Below are 20,292 nucleotides of genomic sequence, written 5' to 3'. Positions count from 1 at the left end.
CAAGCTGGTCTCAAAATCCTGGGCTCAGTGACCCTCCCATCTCAGCCTCCCAAAGTGCTGGGATTACAGATGTGAGCCATCACACCTGGCCCCTACCCCTGCATTTCTAATTCAATGGGGTCTAGGGCAAGGCCCAGATATTGGTATTTTTTAACCTCCCCAGGTGATTCACATGTATAGCTGCTATTCGAGACGTTTCTAGATGTCATTCTAGATGTTTCTTGATGCATATAAGCACCAATATATTTATTTTAATCCAAACAAGATCATACCATTCATACCATTCTGGATATGCTTAGTAACACATCTTGCCCCCCTTTTTCAGTGGCACATTATGGTTTGCTCCATTCTTTTCAAAGGGCTGAATAAGGGATCACTGTGTGCCAAGATTTACTTAACCGATCTCCTGCAAAGAAATATTGAAGGTTTCCCAGGCTTATTTCCAACAACGCTACCATAAACAGCCTTACACAGCTGTCCCTCAGTATTCACTGGGGACTGGTTCCAGGACCCCCTGAGGACACCAAAAGCCAAGGATGTTCAAGTCCTTTATATAAAATGGCACAGTATGTGCATACAACCCAGGCACATCCTCCTCTGAGCTTTAAACCATGTCTGGATTACTTATAATGTTTAGCACAATGTAAATGCTAGGTAATTAGCTGTTAAGCCATATGTTTAGGAACTAATGACAAAGTCTGTACACGTTCAGTAGAGATGCAACCACTGCAGGCCTAACTATATTTTTATTGTTTGTTTTTCTGAGACAGAGTCTTGCTCCGTCACCCAGGCTGGAGTGCAGTGGCACAAACTTGGCTCACTGCAACCTCTGCCTCCCAGGTTCAAGGGATTCTCCCACCTCAGCCTCCTGACTAGCTGGGATTACAGGTACCTGCCACCATACCCGGCTAATTTTTTTTGTATTTTTAGTAGAGACAGTGTTTCACCATGTTGGCCAGGCTGGTCTCGAACTCTCTGCCTCAAGTGATCCACCTGCCTCAGCCTCCCAAAGTGCTGGGATTACAGTCGTGAGCCACCATGCCTGGCCAGGCTTAACTACATTTTGAACAACAGCTGGTTGAATCTGCATATTTGCAACCCATGGATACGGAAGGTCAACTGTGCACCCATCTCTGTGTTTACAAACTTTCACCTATGTGGACAGTACCTTATTCACAACTTTGAAATCCAAAATGGTCTCTAAAAACTCAGAGAGATTATTAAAAACTTTTCCAACGACAAAACCTGAACTCAGATCAAGGTCTGATCAGAACTTATCTGAAGCTATTTATTTAAAGTCTTTTATCTTCTTCCCTTCATGTGAATGCTCATACCTTTCACTGCAGAAAGATAAGTGTTTGAGAATGGGTTGCTGTCCTAAATCCTCCTGGGCTGTCACATCATATATAATAAATGCCCCATTTTATCTGAATTCTGAAGAGTCCTGAGTTCCAAGCCTATCTGGCCTCAAGGGGCTTGAGATGAACCAACTGTGAGCTTACTACTGTGAGGCAATGCTCAACACAGGGGCTTGTATCAGCTTTGGAGGTATGATCACCCCCATTTTGCAGGAGATGAAATCAATTACATTTCTGTGGGATCTATTGCTGGGTCAAAAAATGTATGTTTTTAATATTGAAAGAGCTTCCCTCTTCCAAAATAGTTGGCAAATTACAAAGGGAAAAACAGTTCCATTACATGAAGAATCCTGGCAGATGCCACCTTAGCCATGTGATCAAGCTTGGTATCACTGGTAATGAGGCACATCGACATCACATACCCGCCGATATGCTGCTCTAGGGGGGCACAGCACCTTTATGTCTCCTGCCAGGGATGCATAACCTCAATTTTATCAGGAGAAAATTCAGAGGAAGTCAAATTGTGAGACATTCTATAAAACACTTGGCCAGCACAGTTAAAAAGATGGTGCCAGGCAGGGAGCGGTGGCTCAGACCTGTAATCCCAACACTTTGGGAGGCTGAGGCGGGTGGATCATGAGGTCAAGAGATCGAGACCATACTGGCCAACATGGTGAAACCCCGTCTCTACTAAAAATACAAAAATTAGCTGGGCGTGGTGGCGTGCACCTGTAGTCCCAGCTACTCGGGAGGTTGAGGCAGGAGAATTGCTTGAACCTGGGAGGCAGAGGTTGTAGTGAGCCGAGATCGTGCCACTCCACTCCAGCCTGGCACCTGGCGATGGAGTGAGACTGTCTCAAAAAAAAGAAAAAGAAAAATAGTGCCAAGGTTTATCTCTTAATTTTGATAAATTCTGTGGTTAAGGGAAACAGGGTAAAGGGTATACAGGAACTATATGGACTATTTTTCCCACCCTTCCACAAGCCTAAATTGTATTAAAAATTATTTGATCTTACCATATCTAAAGCAGGTCCAACCTGTCAAATGCATGAGCCCATTGAACCTTCTAGTTAAATATTAACATTTTTTAAATTCCCTTCTTTTCATATAGGGGTTTTAATCACAATCTCCTACAGCAGTAGGAGAATGTCTGTTTTCTGATGTAACATAGAAAACAAACTTTATAATGGCTGACAATCTCATTAGTGCTATTTTAAAGCACATTAATTGTGAGTACAAATGAGCATCTTCTCATTTATTGGCCATCTACATGTTCATGTTGGTGAAATACCTTTTCAGGTTCTTCACCCAACTTTAAACTGGGGTGTTCATCTTACTGATTATTGTTAGAGTTGTTTGTATGTTAAAGGTAAACCAATCTTTGGTCTTTCATGCTAATAATTTTTTTTCAATTTTTCAAGTATTATTTTACTTTAGAATTTTTACCCAAACCTGTTTTTTTTTTTTTTTTTTAAAGGTTTTACTTTTTTTTTTTTCAATATACTTTAGCTTCTGGGATACATGAACAGAACATGCAGGTTTGTTACATAGGTATACATGTGCCTTGCTAGTTTGCTGCACCCATCAACCTGTCACCTACATTACGTATTTCTACTAATGCCATCCCTCCTCTAGCCTCCCAGCCCCTAACAGGCCCCACTGTGTGATGTTCCCCTCCCTGTGTCCATGTGTTCTCATGGTTCAACCCCCTCCCCTTATGAGTGAGAACATGTGGTGTTTGGTGTTCTGTTCCTGTGTTGGTTTACTGAGAATGACGGTTTCTAGCTTCATCCATGTCCCTGCAAAGGACATGAACTCATCCTTTTTTATGGCTGCATAGCATTCCATGGTATATATGTGCCACATTTTATCCAGTCTATCATTGATGGACATTTGGGTTGGTTCCAAGTCTTTGGTATTGTGAACTGTGCTGCAATAAACATACATGTGCATGTATCTTTACAGAATAATTTTTAATCCTTTGGGTATATACCCAGTAATGGGATAGCTGGGTCAAATGGTATTTCTGGTTCTAGATCCTTGAGGAATCACCACACTGTCTTCCACAATGGTTGCACTAATTTATACTACAACAGTGTAAAAGTGTTCCTACTTCTCCACATCCTCTCCAGCATCTGTTGTTTCCTGACTTTTTATTGATTGCCATTCTAATTGGCATGAAATGCTTCATTTCTCTAACGAACAATGACAATGAGCTTTTTTCCATATGTTTGTTGGCCACATAAATGTCTTCCTTTGAGAGTGTCTGTTCATATCCTTCAACCACCTTTTGATGGTGCTGCTTTTCTTCTTGTAAATTTAAGTTCTTTGTAGATTCTGAATATTAGCCCTTTGTCAGTTGAATAGATTGCAAAGATTTTCTCCCATTTTGTAGGTTATCTATTCACTCTAATAATACTTTTTTTTCTTCTAATAATAGTTTCTTTTGCTGTGCAGAAGCTCTTTAATTAGATCCCATTTGTCAATTTTGGCTTTTGTTGCCACTGCATTTGGTGTTTCAGTCATGAAGTTTTTGCACATGTCTATGTCCTGAATGATACTGCCTAGGTTTTCTTCTAGGGTTTTTACAGTTTTAGGTATTATATTTAAGTCTTTAATCCATCTTCAGTTAATTTTTGCATAAGGTGGTAAGGAAGAGGTCCAGTTTCAGTTTTCAGCATATGGCTAGCCAGTTTTTCCAACGCCGTTTATTAAACAGGGAATCCTTTCCCCACTGCTTGTTTTTGTCAAGTTTGTCAAAGATCAGATGGTTGTAGATATGTGGCATTATTTCTGAGGCCTCTGTTCTGTTACATTGGTCTATATTTTTGTTTTTGTACGAGTATCATGCTGTTTTGGTTACTGTAGCCTTGTAGTATAAGTCAGGTAGCTTCCAGCTTTGTTCTTTTTGTTTAGGATTGTCTTGGCTATAAGGACTCTTTTTTTGGTTCCATGTGAAACTTCAAGTAGCTTTTTTCTAATTTTGTGAAGAAAGTCAATGGTAGCTTGATGGGGATAGCACTGAATCTATAAACTACTTTGGGCAGTTTGGCCATTTTCACAATCTTGATTCTTTTTATCCATGAGCATGGTATGTTTTTCCATTTGTTTGTGTCCTCTCTTATTTCCTTGAGCAGTAGTTTGTAGTTCTCCTTGAAGAGGTCCTTCACATCCCTTGTAAGTTATATTCCTAGGTATTTTATTCTCTTTATAGCAACTGTGAATGGGAGTTCACTAGTAATTTGGCTGTCTATTTTTGATGTACAGGAATGCTTGTGATTTTTACACATTGATTTTGTATCCTGAGACTTTGCTGAAGTTGCTTATCGGCTTAAGGAGATTTTGGGCTGAGATGATGGAGTTTTCTAAATATACAATCATGTCATCTGTAATCAGAGACAATATGACTTCCTCTCTTCCTATTTGAATACGTTTTATTTCTTTTCCTTGCCTAATTGCCAGAACGTCCAATACTATGTTGAATAGTAGTGGTGAGAGAGAGCATCCTTGTCTTGTGCTGGTTTTCAAAGGGGAATGCTTCCAGCTTTTGCCCATTCAGTATGACACTGGCTGTGGGTTTGTCATAAATAGCTCTTATTATTTTGAGATTCATTCTATCAATATCTAGTTTATTGAGAGTTTTTAGCATGAAGGGGTGTTGAATTTTATTGAAGGCTTTTTCTGCAACTATTGAGAAAACCATGTGGTTTTTGTCATTGGTTCTGTTTACATGATGGATTACGTTCATTGATTTGCGTTATGTTGAACCAGTCTTGCATTCGAGGGATGAAGCCAACTTCATCATGGTGGATAAGCTTTTTAATGTGCTGCTGGATTCAGTTCGCTAGTATTTTATTGAGGATTTTTGCATGAATGTTCATCACAGATATTGGCCTGAAGTTTTGTTGTGTCTCTGCCAGGTTTTGGTATCAGGATGATGCTGGCCTCATAAAATGAGCTAGGGACGAGTCCCTCTTTTTTTATTGTTTGGAATAGTTTCATAGGAATGGTACGAACTCCTCTTTGTACCTCTGGTAGAATTCGGCTGTGAATCTATCTGGTCCTGGGCTTTTTTGAATTGGTAGGCTATTAATTACTGCCTCAATTTCAAAACTTGTTATTGGTCTATTCAGGAATTTGACTTCTTCCTGGTTTAATCTTGAGAGGGTGTATGTGTCCAGGAATGTATCCATTTCTTCCAGATTTTCTAGTTTATTTGCATAGAAACGTTTGTCGTATTCTCTGATGGTAGTTTGTATTCTGTTGGATCAGTGGTGATCTCCCCCTTATCATTTTTTATTGTGTCTATTTGATACTTATCTCTTTTCTTATTAGTCTGGCTAGCAGTCTATTTTGTTAATGTTTTCAAAAAATCAGCTCCTGGATTCATTGACTTATGAAGGGTTTTTCGTGTGTCTGTCTTCTTCAGTTCTGCTCTGATCTTAGTTATTTCTTGTCTACTAGCTTTTGAATTTGTTTGCTCTTACTTCTCTAGTTCTCTTACTTGTAATGTTAGGGTGTCAAATTTAGATCTTTCCTGCTTTCTTCTGTGGGCATTCAGTGCTATAAATCTCCCTCTAAAGGCTGCTTTAGTTGTGTCCCAGAGATTTTGGTACATTGTATCTTTGTTCTCACTGGTTTCAAATAACTTATGTATTTCTGCCTTAATTTCATTATCTACCCAGCAGTCATTCAGGAGCAGGTTGTTCAGTTTCCACGTAGCTGTGCTTTATCCTGAGTTCTAATTTGATTGCACTGTGGTCTGACAGTCAGCTGCTATGATTTCCATTCTTTTGCATTTGCTGAGGAGTGTTTTACCTCCAATTACGTGGTCAATTTTAGAATAGGTGTGATGTGGTGCCGAGAAAAATCTATATTCTGTTGATTTGAGGTGGAGAGTTCTATAGATGTCTATTAGGTCCACTTGGTCCAGAGCTGAGTTTAAGTCCTGAATATCCTGGTTAATTTTCTGTCTCATTGATCTAATATTGATGCTGGGTGTTAAAGTCTCCCACTATTATTGTGTGGAAGTCTCTTTGTAGATCTCTAAGAACTTGCTTTATGAATCTGGGTGCTCTTGTATTAGGCTGCATATATATCTAGGATAGTTAGCTCTTTTTGTTGCATTGATCCCTTTACCATTATATAATGTCTTTCTTTATCTTTTTGGATCTTTGTTTAAAGTCTGTTTTATCACAGACTAGGATTGCAACCCCTGCTTTTTTTTGCTTTCCATTTGCTTGGTAAATCTTCCTCCATCCCTGCATTTTGAGCCTGTGTGTGTCTTTGCACATGAGATGGGGCTCCTGAATACAGCACACCGATGGGTCTTGACTCTTTATCCAACTTGCCAGTCTGTGTCTTTTCACTGGGGCATTTAGCCCATTTACATTTAAGGTTGATATCGTTATGTGTGAATTTGATCCTGTCATTATGATACTAAGCTGGTTATTTTGCCCATAAGTTGATGCAGTTTCTTCATAGTGTCGATGGTCTTTACAATTTCATGTTTTTGGAGTGGCTAGTACCGGTTTTTCCCTTTCCACATTTAGTGCTTCCTTCAGGAGCTCTTGTAAGGCAGGCCTGGTGGTGACAAAATCTCTCAGCATTTGCTTGTCTGTAAAGGATTTTATTTCTCCTTCACTTATGAAGTTTAGATTGACTGGATATAAAATTTTGGGTTAATTTTTTTTTTTTTAATCAGATGAGTTTCACTCTTGTTGCCCAGGCTGGAGTACAATGGCACGATCTCAGCTGACTGCAACCTCTGCCTACTAGGTTCAAACAATTCTCCTGCCTCAGCTTCCTGAGTAGCTGGGATTACAGGCATGTGCCATCATGCCCAGCGAATTTTGTATTTTTAGTATAGATGGGGTCTCTCCATGTTGGTCAGGCTGGTCTCAAACTCCTGACCTCAGGTGATCCACCTGCCTCAGCCTCCCAAAGTGCTGGGATTACAGGTGTGAGCTATCATGCCCGGTTGAAAAAATTTTTTAAGAATGCTGAATATTGGTCTCCACTGTCTTCTGACTTGTAGGGTTTCTACAGAGAGATCCACTGTTAGTTTGATGCGCTTCCCTTTGTGGGTAACCCAACCTTTCTCTCTGGCTGCCTTTAACATTTTTTCCTTCATTTCAACCTTGGTAAATCTGAAAATCACGTGTCTTGGGTTTGCTCTTCTCAAGGAGTATCTTTGTGGTGTTTTTTGTATTTCCTGAATTTGAATGTTGGCCTGCCTTGCTAGGTTGGAGAAATTCTCCTGGATAATATGCTGAAGAGTGTTTTTTTCCAACTTGGTTCCATTCTCCCCATCACTTTCAGGCACACCAATCAAACATAGGTTTGGTCTTTTCACATAGTCCCATATTTCTTGGAGGCTTTGTTCATTCCATTATTTTTTCTCCAATCTTGTCTTCCAGCTTTATTTCATTAAGTTGATCTTCAATCTCTGATATCCTTTCTCCACCTGATTGATTCGGCTATTGATACTTGTATATGCTTCACAAAGTACTCACGCTGTGTTTTTAAGCTCCATCAGGTCGTTTATGTTCTTCTCTAAACCAGTTATTCTAGTTAGCAATCCTCTAACCTTTTTTTCAAGGTTCTTAGCTTCCTTGCACTGGGTGAGAACATGTTCCTTTAACTCAGAAGACTTTGTTATTACCCATCTTCTGAAGCCTACTTCCATCAATTCATCAAACTCATTCCCTGTCCAGTTTTGTTCCCTTGCTGGCAAGGAGTTGTGATCCCTTGGAGGAGAAGTGTTCTGGTTTTTGGAATTTTCAGCTTTTTTGTGCTGGTTTTTCTTCATCTTCATGGATTTATCTAGCTTTTGTCTTTGATGCTGGTGACCTTCATTTGGGGTTTCTGTGTGGACGTCCTTTTTGTGGATGTTGATGCTATTCCCTTCTGTTTGGTAGTTTTCCTTCAACAGGCCCCTCTGTTGCAGGTTTGTACAAGGTCCGCTCCAGACCCTGTTTGCCTGGTTATCATCAGCGGAGGCTGCAAAACAGCAAAGACTGTTGCCTGTTCCTTCCCCTGGACATGTTGTCCCAGAGGGGCATCTGCCAGATATCAGCCGGAGTTCTCCTATGTGAGATGTCTATTGACCCCTGCTGGGAGGTAGTGCCCAGTCAAAAGCCATGGGGGTCAGGTACCCACTTGAAGAGGGAGTCTGTCCCTTAGCAGATCTCAAGTGCCATGGTGGGAGATCCACTGCTCTCTTCAGAGCCAGCAGGCAGGAACGTTTAAGTCTGCTGAAGCTGCGCCCATAGCCACCCCTTCCTCTAGGTGCTCTGTTCCAGGGAGACGGAAATTTTTTTTTTTTAATCTATACGCCCTTGAATGGGGCTGCTGCCTTACTTTCAAAGATACCCTGCTCAATGAGGAGGAATCTAGAGGCAGTCTGGCTACAGTGGCTTTGCCAAACTGCGGTGGGCTCCACCCAGTTCGAGCTTCTTGCAGGCTTTGTTTACACTTGAGGGGAAAACCACCTACTCAAGCCTCAGTAATGGTGGACGCCCCTCCCCCCCGCCAACATGGAGTGTCCCAGCTTGACTTCAGTCTGCTGTTCTGGCAGCAAGATTTTCAAACCAGTGGATCTTGGCTTGCTGGGCTCCCTGGGGGTGGGATTCACTGAGGTAGACCACTTGGCTCCCTGGCTTCAGTCCCCTTTCCAGGGGTGTGAACAGTTCTGCCTCGCTGGTATTCCAGGCACGATGGTATGGAAAAAAAAAACTCCTGCAGCTAAGCTCAGTGTCTACCCAAATGGCCTCCCAGTTTTGTGCTTGCAATCCAGGGCCCTGGTGGCAGAAGCACCTGGGGGAATCTCAGTCTGTGGGTTGCGAAAAACGTGGAAAAAGTGTAGTATGCAGGCCAGAATGTGCCATCCCTCATGGCATGGTCCCTCACAGCTTCCCTTCCCTAGGGGAGGGCGGTCCCCTACCTCTTGCGCTTCCCAGGTGAGGTGACGCCCCACCCTGCTTCTGCTCACCTTCCGCGCGTGGGCTGCACCCACTGTCTAACCCGTCCCAATGAGATAAGCCAGATACCTCAGTTGGAAATGCAGAAATCACCCGTCTACTCTGTTGATCTCACTGGGAGCTGCAGGCCAAAGCTGTTCCTATTCGACCATCTTGCCAGACATTCTGTTGTTGTTTTAAACAACCTAATCTTGCCAGTCTTTTATTACTTCTCAATTGTTGTTATATTTAGAAGGGCATTTCCTACTGTAAGTTTATAAACACACCCACATTTGTTTCTAAGATACAGTTTCATATTCACATTTAAATTGTTCATCCATTTAAAATTCCTTTTTGATGTAAGGAGTAAGGAAATACAAAAAACAAAAAGAAAAAAAAAAAAGGAAATACAAAGAATGCAGAAGTAAGAAAATACAAAGAATGCAGGTTTTTTTCCCCTGTAGTGGCAAGCCAGTTCTTCCAGTGCCCTTTACTGAATAATCTATTTTTACCCACTGCTTTGAACAACTATCTTTGTTATGTACTAAATTCTCTAATGACACACTTTTTTCTAAAGAGGTGGAATCTTGCTTTATCACCCAGGTAGGAGTGCAGTGGTACAATCATGGCTCACTGCAGCCTTGAACTCCTGGGACCGAGCAATCCTCACACCTCAGTCTCCGAGAAGCTGGGACCATAGGCACACATTGCCACGCCTAGCTTACAAAATACTTTTAGGTATGACCCTTGCAAGAGCTTGTTATTCCAGCAGATATTAAGTCAGTAGGTGGGGTAAACTCTAAGTTTGAAAGCAGAAAGTAAACTCGATTCTCACTTCAAGGGGTGTACAGATAATCATTTAATATTCTCTTTCCTTTAGACAGCTAATAAAAAATTTATTGAGCAGCTACCACGTCAGGTGCTACATTCACATTAGGCAGCTCAGGGTGGTGTTAAGAGCACTGACTGGAACCCCACAGCCATGTCTAACCCTGGCTCCACGACTCAGGAGACATAGCACCTGCCTATGCCTCACGGTCTTCCTCACAAGCTTTTTATGAGGATTCAAAGAGTTAAGTGAGAAGTGCTTAGAGCTACATTTGGCATATGGTAATTGTTGAATAAATGTTGATAATTATTAGGGATGGAAAGATGAATTACAGATCATGTCTAGATTCAATTTTTTTTTCCATTTTATGGGGAAACAGTGATGCATGTTTTCCTTTCATAACCATTCTACTTGATAGTAACCAGCCCTCCTCTTTCTTCCTCCTGACTCTGCCACCAACTAAAACAGCGGTAACTGCCATTACCTGGGGCTGACCTACGGATGCCACTTCAGTAGCGGACGTCCCAGACCAGGACCATATTATGAAAAAGGTTTAAGGAAGCCAAACCCCAAACAGTCCTGGAAGTCATACAGTTCTGGAAGCCCCTCACTGTGACCCAGTGCTTGGCTAGTCAGGAAGGTGAGCAGCTGTCTAGACAGCACTCTTAGGAGAGCCCTGGGCCCCCAATGGGAGCAGGGCTGCCCATGCAGGCAGTGACACAAGGAAGGGAGGTAACACAATGAGCCTTCAGGCCTGCAAGGCACTTCCTCACTGGCTTCCAGGACTGTAGAAACCCTTGCTGCTGAATGACGAGGGACAGATACTGGCGAGAAACTATCAAGATTGACGAAGGCCGGGGGCAGGAACTCAGAGGCAGAGTTTACAGTAGTCAAGCACATCAGACACTCTACCTTCTCCCACCTTAGAATTTATGTGGATCGGGGATAAGATGGAAGTGGGTGATATACTGCATCCAACAAACGTATTAATTTAATATTCATTTTCATTTAAGCTTCAGAATATTTCTGTCTCATACTTGATTATAAGCGTCCGACATACTGAAAATGATTAACTTTAATCAGCTAAACTCTGTGAGACTTCGGGCTTCCCTGAAATGAAAACAAGTTGTGTGCTTTTGCATTAAAAATCACTTGATAGGCTGGGTGTGTACAGTGGTTCACGCCTGTAATCCCAGAACTTTGGAAGGCCAAGGCAGGCGGATCACCTGAGGTCAGGAGTTCAAGACCAGCCTGGCCAACATGTCAAAACCCTGTCTCTACTAAAAATATAAAAATTAGCCAGGTGTGCTGGCATGCACCTATAATCCCAGCTACTCAAGAGGCTGAGGCAAGAGAATTGCTTGAACTTGGGAGGCAGAGGTTACAATCAGCTGAGATTGCACCACTGCACTCCAGCCTGGGTGACAGAACAAGACACCATCAAAAAAAAAAAAAAAAAAAAACACCCAAAAATTAGTTGGGTGTGGTGGCACATACCTGTAATCTCAGCTACTTGGGAAGCTAAGGCATGAGAATTGCTTGAACCCAAAAGATGGAGGTTGCAGTGAGCTGAGATCATGCCACTGCATTCCAGCCTGGGTGACAGTAAGACTCTGTCAAAAAAAATAAATCACTTGATAAATCAGAAAAGAAAAAACTGCAATATTCTTACCTACTGGTTTAATTTAAAATTTCAACCTATTGGTTAAAATTATTATTTGCTTGTAAGACAAAATGTAATTTCACAAAAACTTCTAACTACTTTTTTAAAAAGAAAGAAAAGGCATATGAAAATGGACAACATGCCAAATTTACGAGACCCTTGACCTGCCTAGTTAAATATTACCATTTTTAGTATTTCCTTATTTTTACACAGGGCTTTTAATCAGAAAAGTAAATATATAGGAGCAATCAGATCAAATTGGCATGTTTGACCGACATCAAACAGTGTAGAAACTGGGGTTCTCCAAACAGTGGTGGAGCCACACCTCTACTCCTTCTCAGAGGAACGGCCCTGCCTGAAAGTCCACGCAGAGCGGCTCAGCAGGAAGTCACTGCAATGAGGAAGCACACCTGGGCGCACACCGGCACAGCCCTGGAGTCCGGGAAGAAATCAGTCACCAAGTTTTCTGATGGCTTGGAAACATTCTACGCTGTTCCGAGAATGTCTCTAACCCAGGGGTGAGCAAACTTGAGCCCACAGGCTATATCTGGGCCTGTTTTTTTTTTTTTTTTTTTTTTTTAAGTTTTACAGTACACAGCCATAAATAATGCTTACAGCTGCTTTCTGGTTACAAAGTAGAACTTAAGAGCTGAGACAGAGACCTACCCACAGACTAACCCTGCCCATAGGGTCTTATGAGGACTAAACATTTACCATCTGACTGTTTAGAAAAAGTTTGTCAACTCTGCCTAACCTATTGGGATTACACGACTAAGGTCACTGTGTTCTGCTTAAATTGCTTTAAAAACTTACCAGGAAATACAGAATCTCTTCCTCTCACTTCCCCAAAATGAACACCATCTTTTCCCCAATGCTGGAAGCCGACAGTATCCAAAGACTAAAACTTTTAAAATGAATGTATAGTGTTAGGTGGTAGAAACACCAAAAAGCGAGGTAGACGAATGAAAATGAACAAGGGAACCAAATTCTTCCTGTTTTGAAATTTTCTGAAGAAAGGCCAACTACCATCAAGAATATATCATGGGGCCAACATGGGGGCTCACATCTGCAATCCCAGCACTTTGGGAGGCTGAGGCAGGAGGATCACTTAAGCCCAGGCCAGACTGGGCAATATAGGAGACCCTGTCTCTACAAAAAATAAATTTTTAAAAAAGAATACATCTTGGTAGGAGCTCAATTTTTCCTTGAATTCAGAAGTCACAAACTCAGCCCAAGAGCCCAATCCTGCCAGCCATCTATTTTTTGTACACTGCCCACAAATTAAAAATAGGGTTTTTGGTTTTTTTTTTGAGACGGAGTTTTGCTCTTGTTACCCAGGCTGGAGTACAATGGCATAATCTCAGCTCACTGCAACCTCCGCCTCTCAGGTTCAAGCAATTCTCCCGCCTCAGCCTCCAGAGTAGCTGGGACTACAGGCGTGCGCCACCATGCCCAGCTAAATTTTGTATTTTTAGTAGAGACAGGGTTTCACCATGTTGACCAGGACGGTCTCGATCTCTTGACCTCGTAATCCACCTGCCTCGGCCTTCCAAAGTGCTGGGATTATAGGCGTGAGCCACCGTGCCCAGCCAAATAGTTCTTAAAATTTTTTTTTTTTTTTTTTTTGAGACAAAGTCTCGCTCTGTCACCCAGGCTGGAGTGCAGTTGCGCAATCTCAGCTCACTGTAACCTCTGCCTCCTGGGTTCAGGCGATTCACATGCCTCAACCTCCCAGGTCGCTGGGATTATAGATGCATGTCATCATGCCCAACTAATTTTTGTATTTTCTTTCTTTTTCTTTCTTTTTTTTTTTTTTTTTTAAGAAGAGATGGGGTTTCACCATGTTGGCCAGGGTGGTCTCAAACTGTTGACTTCAAGTGATCCACCCACTTCAGCCTCCCACAGTGCTGGGATTACAGGAGTGAGCCACCGCACCCAGCCAGTTTTTACATTTTCGATGGTTGAAAAAACTTAAAATAATAGTATTTCATGAGAGAGTGCTACAACTACAAAGGGCTGAGATCAATTCTCCACATATTCCTGGCTGGCTTGAAGATAATGAGTGCACGGAGAAGACCCAAAAGAGCCCAGCAGGGCTGAAAACCAAGGAGAACTGAGAACCAGCTGAAACTTGCAGTGTTCCCCAAGCCCCACACAGACCTACTGATAGAGGGATGGAGACTGACCTGGCAGGGGACTCCTGGTTCAGTGGTCCTTAGAGATACCATGAAGTAATATTAGATGTCAGTTCAGCTATATGTTGAGTGTTTTCTTAGCAGTACTGCTGAGGCAGTGTGGCTTAGGAAAAGAGCATTGACTGGGGCAGGCCAAATGGATTTTCAATCCTAGCTTTATTATTTGCATAAATTTTGGTGAGTTGTACAATCCCTCTGTATCTTATTCAATCCTTGTAAAAGTCCAATAAAGTAGGCTTACTATTATCCCCAAGTTCTAGGATGCGGTCATACAAGACTTTACATTTGTAAAACCTTTTGTTGTTAGGATTAAAAGTTACAATGGCAATACAGCACACACCACATAATTGCTCAATAGATAGGGTTTTTTTTTGGTTTGGAAATAAAAGAATATCTCATGACACATGAAAATTACATGAAACTAAAACTTGGGTATCCATAAAGTTTTACTGGAACACAACCATGCCCATTCATTTACATTTTTTCTGTGGGACTGGGCTGTAACAGCAGAGCTGAGTAGTTATGACAGAGGCCATAGAGTCTGCAACACCTACAACAGTATCTGGCCCTTTTCAGAAACAGGTTGCCAATTCCTGCTGTAGTTCAATGTTTCTTAAAGTGTGGTCCCCATATTAGCAGCATCAGCAACACCTTGGAATGCATCAGAAATGCAAATTTTGTGGCCCACCCCTGACCTACCCAATCAGAGATCTGTTTACTAATAAATGCAAACACAGGAGAGCATAAGGCCATGGCTGGCAAAACTCTGTACTGAGAAAGCCTTGCATGACATACATCATGAAGTAGAAACTATTGTGATGTAATCAGATCTGACAAGACACAGGCCCAAAATACTTAAAGTTAAGAGAAAGTATTTAAAACAGGGTTTCCACCTCTAATGTTAACAATGAACCCAGCCCTATGTGTATATTGGGCCTTGAGATACAATATAACAACAAATACATGTAATTTATAAATAAGCAACAAATGCACATACAGAATAGTGTTTAAAAAAGTTATTACTAATGAGAAACATCAAGAAAAGTTGAGAAACAATAGCAAATTACAATATCAACAACTATAATCATACAGTATTTATATATGTATTTTTTTCTGTCAGGCACTAATTAATCTTCAAAATCTTAGCAAGGGGGACTCCCATTAATAAAACGCTTAAAGGTTTTAAAGGAAAGTAAGATCAAAATGTTAAAATCTGAGAAGGCATGGACTTTTTTCCCTGAAAGTGTGAGAAATATCTATGTGAAGGAAAGGAAACTCTGGAGATTTAAGAAATGCTTCGTAAATTTGGGGACAAGTCTCCCTTTTAATATAACTTCATCAATAACTTGAAGAGTCCAGAAAACCATGATCTTTAAGAACAGTTTTTGGGGAGCAAGTGAAATATTCACCTTTTTCTAAGGTGAGAGCAAAAGTATAGTAGGACCATTCCTTCTACTTTTTTTTTTTTTTTTTTTTACAAATGTTTAAAAACTTGTTTTGTTTTACAAAAATAGAAGTACTTTAAAGAAAATCCCAATTACAGAGGTTATTTCTCACATTAGGTCACTGAAAAAGAAATGTATCGGGGCCGGGCGCGGTGGCTCAAGCCTGTAATCCCAGCACTTTGGGAGGCCGAGGCGGGTGGATCACGAGGTCAAGAGATCGAGATCATCCTGGTCAACATGGTGAAACCCCGTCTCTACTAAAAGTACAAAAAATTAGCTGGGCATGGTGGCACGTGCCTGTAATCCCAGCTACTCAGGAGGCTGAGGCAGGAGAATTGCTTGAACCCAGGAGGCGGAGGTTGCGGTGAGCCGAGATCGCGCCATTGCACTCCAGCCTGGGTAACAAGAGCGAAACTCCGTCTCAAAAAAAAAAAAAAAAAAAGAAATGTATCTTTTTTCATGGGGCAACTTTTTTTTTTTTTTTTTTTTAAAAGAAAAAACAGTAATAATGCTGCAGAATTTAAGCCAAAGGCACAGAACACCTCCTCCCTGCCCCCCACAGTGGCCACTCCAGGTCCTTTGAGAAAAAGGGCTGGACCTCAAGCTCCCTTGCACCAACAGTGCCCATCAACTGACACCTGTCTCCTGCTCAGCGCACCTGCCTAAAGTGATGCTCCACCCTCCCCACTGGTCCACACAGAGACATTTTCCCCAGGTTCCGCCCTTTGTAGTTCCAATGCAGACATCCAGCTCGCACTTGCACAGGATAAGGTTAACAGTTCCCTCCCTCCTGGGGAAGGTGGCCAAATATATAAACCCAGGTAGCCCCAGGCCTAACTGCTGTTTCTGTCCAACCTTCAACAGCAGCAGCAGCAGCAAAAGTGAGTGGAATGTCAATGCAAAATATTTTCATTTCCCATCAATAACTGGACCTAAACCAGCAATTAGGAAGCAGATGGTATCCTTAGCGCCTAATAGCCAAATCACCACAATCTCCTGGCTCTACTCTCAGCACTCCTTTCCTCTTATTTCTTTCATTTTTGTGTAAAACAAACTTTTAAAAAAAGTGAAAATTGGATAACCTCTCCACAGGAGAGCAAAATATGTCTTAAAAGCTAACCTCTTTAAAACATCCTAAGAATTCAATTTCTTTTTGTCCACAGACACCTTAAGAATTGAGTGTCTGGCCTAAGAACAGTAAGTCTTAGCAAGTTGCTAGTTTCTATTTGGAAAGAAAGTAAAAGTATTCTTTCCAATAGCATGAGCTTAGCTTCATCTTTTATAACACAACTGAAAGAAGCCGGGATGCCTTTGGAGACCCACAAAAACCGACTAGAGATTGGCCCGTGCCCTCCAAAATTCAGAAATACTAAAACTGTGAGAATTGAGCCAATCTGATGGCCAGAGCTAAACAAAGCCAATCAAGCACTGCTAAATACTTCATCAGGTGATTGTACACCTCACTAATGCAGGCCTAGAAATGTTCCTCAATAATTTGCATAATGTAGGGCCTAGGGACCCCAAATCAGACACAGGAAACCTCAAAGCCGTGGAAGTCACACAAGTTTAGTTTTGCATATCTGGCTATGGGACATCTGAAATTGTCCAGCATCATTATCGTATTTCAAACATAAGAATTTTTAAATTCTGCTAAAAAAATACTCATCAAAATTGACATTCTTCCAATTTTGCTTCCTAACAACAAATCATTAAAAATATTAAACAGGCAAACAAAATATTAAATATTGAATGAAGGCAAACAAAATATTAAATAGGATGTGATTTTTACAGCAGGGCAAAGTTGTGTGGAACCTCCACGCTGGCAAAGGTGGAAACGCAGGTATGCGGGAAAACCCCGAGCATCCGCGAGAACCGGCTGCAGCCGCGCTCTGGCCGCGCAGCGGGAGAACGTGACACCAAGCTCCGGGGTCACCAGCCAGGAGGCCCCGCGGCAACTTAGACCCCGCGGCGGCCGGAGTGCGCCTGGGGCTGCAGGGGAGGAAGAGGCGGCGGGAGCGGAGAGGCTCGCGGCTCGGCTAACCCTCCGCGCCTCGTGCAAATCACGCCGCAGAACTGGAACTAGTACGACTTTGGGGGCGCACGCTTTTGACTTTGGGTGCCGACGCGCGTGACAAATCTCACAACAAAAAGAAAGGACCCGCATCGCCTGAGACTGCAGGGCACAGATCCTCGCGAAGCCCCTCATCGCAGGGCCGGGGGGCGCGCGCCCGGCCTTGGGGAGCGAGCCGAGGGGCCCTGGCGGCCGCGGGCTGCTCGGTACGGGAAGGTGCGGAGCCAGCCCCGAGCGCAGCCAGCGAAGGCGGCAGCCATGGCGCAAGCAGCGGGGAGGGTCCAGGGACCGACGCGAGGTCTCGGGGCGCGGGGCACGGGCCCGGGGCAGAGGGAGGAAGGAAGGGACCGCCGTTCGGGCCGCGCGCCGCCCACTCACCTCTTTCCGCGGCTCCGGCCGCTCTGGGCGATGCGGGGCTCCGCTACGAGGCCGCCCGGGCCGCTCTCCCGCCGCCGCCTCCGCCGCTGGCAGGCTCCGCGCCGCGCTACCGGCGCCCACCGCCGCCGCGTCCCCGGCCTCCGCAGCGGTGAGGCCCCGCCCCTGGGCAGCGCCGGCGGCGCGAAGGGAGGAGGCGGCGCCGCGAGCGCGGAGAGGCGAGACCGGGGCCGCGCGAACTCCCGGCTCCGCGGTGCGCGCGTTCGGTTAGCGGCCGCCCCTCGGCGAGAGCAGGAACGCCAGCGTGCGCCCCCTTCCCGCCGCCGGGCGCTGCCCCTTCCCGGGCCACCCCGGCGACCCTTCCGACGCGGGAGCTGGCGCCTGAGCAGCGGAGCGGGGAAGCGGCGGTGGGGAAAGGGTACCTGCGGGGTAACGCCGGTCCCACGTTCCGCCCCGAGGGAATGTTCCCGAACAGCCCACACCCAGCGCCACAACCCTGGGCACACTCACGTCACCTTCTTTATAAAGTCGTCTGGGTCAAAACTGCCCAGAGGAGGGGGAAGCCAACAGAAAACAGGCTTTTAGGGGCTCTATACTCACAAAATTGTCTTTTTTCTCCCTCGAGGCATTCCCAGTTGACCATCTTGCCTCCGTTGTCCCTGCTCAGGCCTTAGCGTTTGGCCTGTGACCCTTCCACTGCTTCCAACCGAAAAAGGGAAGATTCCTGGAAGCCTTCGGGTGTGATCTGCCAGCCTGGGCAGCTGCATTTGAAACAGCGCCTCAGGTGACGCTCGGGCGCACTGATGTTTGAGAAGCACTGTGAGGCCGAACCTCCCGGAAAGGATGCCGCAAAACTAATGACCTACAGGGAAACCATGCTAGAAAATTCTAAAGCAATGGTTCTTAACTCTGGCAACACCTGCCATACATTCGAGTTATTTGGGGAGCTTTTAGAGCATTTAGATACCAGGGTCCCACCTCCAGAGTTCAAACTGCATATTTTTTGTTTGTTTTGAGCTTTCCAGATAATACAGTATACAGCCAAGATTGAGAACAGCTTTTCTAGAATCACGTCTTCTTAGCTCTGGTGTCTGGGAAAGGAAACTCCTTCCTCTGCACCTCTCCCAAATCCCGACAATAAAAAATAAACAAGTAAATACATGAACTCCTAAAGGAATGCTCACAGTTGAAATTGGTTTTAACCAGAACAAAGAGTGGCCTTGAAAAAGGTGATCAAGATACCTTACTGCCACCTGAGCATGGAGCGCCTTAACTGCAGGAAACGTATCTTTATGAGCCAAAATCTCTTAGCTAAGTTAGGAACTGACAATACATGACTCCTTTAGAGGAATGTTCTCTATTTTCCAAAATGACACTTTTGTTACCTGCAATTGTTAAACTGTTGCAGAGTCAGACCAAGCACTCAGAAGCTGAGGCTGTGTCAGCCCTGGTTTTGCAGACTTGACTTGCATCACTTTGCTCTGATCATCTAGTGAGCTTAAATAACCATAATAAGAGACAGGTACAGGAAATTCCCTTTATTGCCCATTTTAGCTTTCCTGGGATAGTTTGCGTTCTTAGACTGGTGGACCATAACTTCTATATCATTTGCCTCTAAGGAGGGTCTTTATTAGTCTTTCATTTGTCAGCAAGTAATTAGTGACTCAGAGATTCTTAAACACTTTATGGAACAGGTCCATATGTCTAGGTTCTAAGGCAGCTTGCTGAATGAGCTATATTTTAATTGAAGATGAATTAGTTCTTTATGACAAAAGTTGAAAATTTTTAAAAATGCATTTCTATGTATGTCTACATACAATTTACCTTTAAAAAACTGAATCAGTTGCTGACCCTAAAAATTCAATTGGTTGGGTTTTGATTAAACCATGTGCAAGGGGCTACAGTGGTTGGTGGAAGGAAGCATCCATGTTTTTCCTATTAATCGTCCTTCCCCTCATGCCTTAGTCCATTTTGTATTGCTGTAACAGAATTCCACAGACTGGATAATTTATAAATAAAAGAAATTTTTTTCTCATAGTTCTGAAGGCTGAGACATCTAATATCAAGGCACTGGCATCCTGCAAGGGCCATTCAAACCACAGCATTCTGCTTCTACGCTCTCCCACCCCAGTTCATATCCTTCTCATATGGAAAATACATTTATTCCATCCCAATAGCCCTAAAGCCTTTTTTTTTTTTTTTTTTTTTTTCTGGCAAGGTTATTTTTTTTCTCTGTCTCTCAGGTTGGAGTGCAGTGGAACGGCTCACTATAGCCTCAACCTTCTGAGCTCAGGTGATTCTCCCATCTTAGCCTTCTGAGCAACTAGGACTACAGGTGCATACCATCATACCCAGCTAATTTTTTTGTAATTTTTGTAGAGATGAGGTTTTGACA

General features: G+C 43.3%; 1 protein-coding gene across 3 annotated transcripts in view; it reads right to left on the bottom strand.

Moving 5' to 3' along the window:
• Nucleotides 1-20,292, bottom strand: part of GOLM1 (golgi membrane protein 1) — a 139,786-nt gene that overhangs the window by 53,740 nt on the left and 65,754 nt on the right. The window contains exon 1 of one of the 3 annotated variants that reach the window (XM_032266335.1): nt 18,498-18,666. The exons of 1 other annotated variant lie outside the window; for it this stretch is intronic. The gene's annotated coding sequence lies outside the window, so the exon portion shown is untranslated. Of the gene's footprint in view, nt 1-17,900; nt 18,068-18,497; nt 18,667-20,292 lie in introns of those variants that run through there. One more of the 3 variants, XM_032266334.1, reaches the window with a different exon arrangement.

The sequence above is a fragment of the Sapajus apella genome, unplaced genomic scaffold (assembly GCF_009761245.1).
Source record: "Sapajus apella isolate SASKATOON/1434 unplaced genomic scaffold, GSC_monkey_1.0 scaffold157, whole genome shotgun sequence".
In the NCBI taxonomy this organism is placed as follows: Eukaryota; Metazoa; Chordata; class Mammalia; order Primates; family Cebidae; genus Sapajus; species Sapajus apella.
This window is presented reverse-complemented; position numbering and strand designations above follow the sequence as displayed.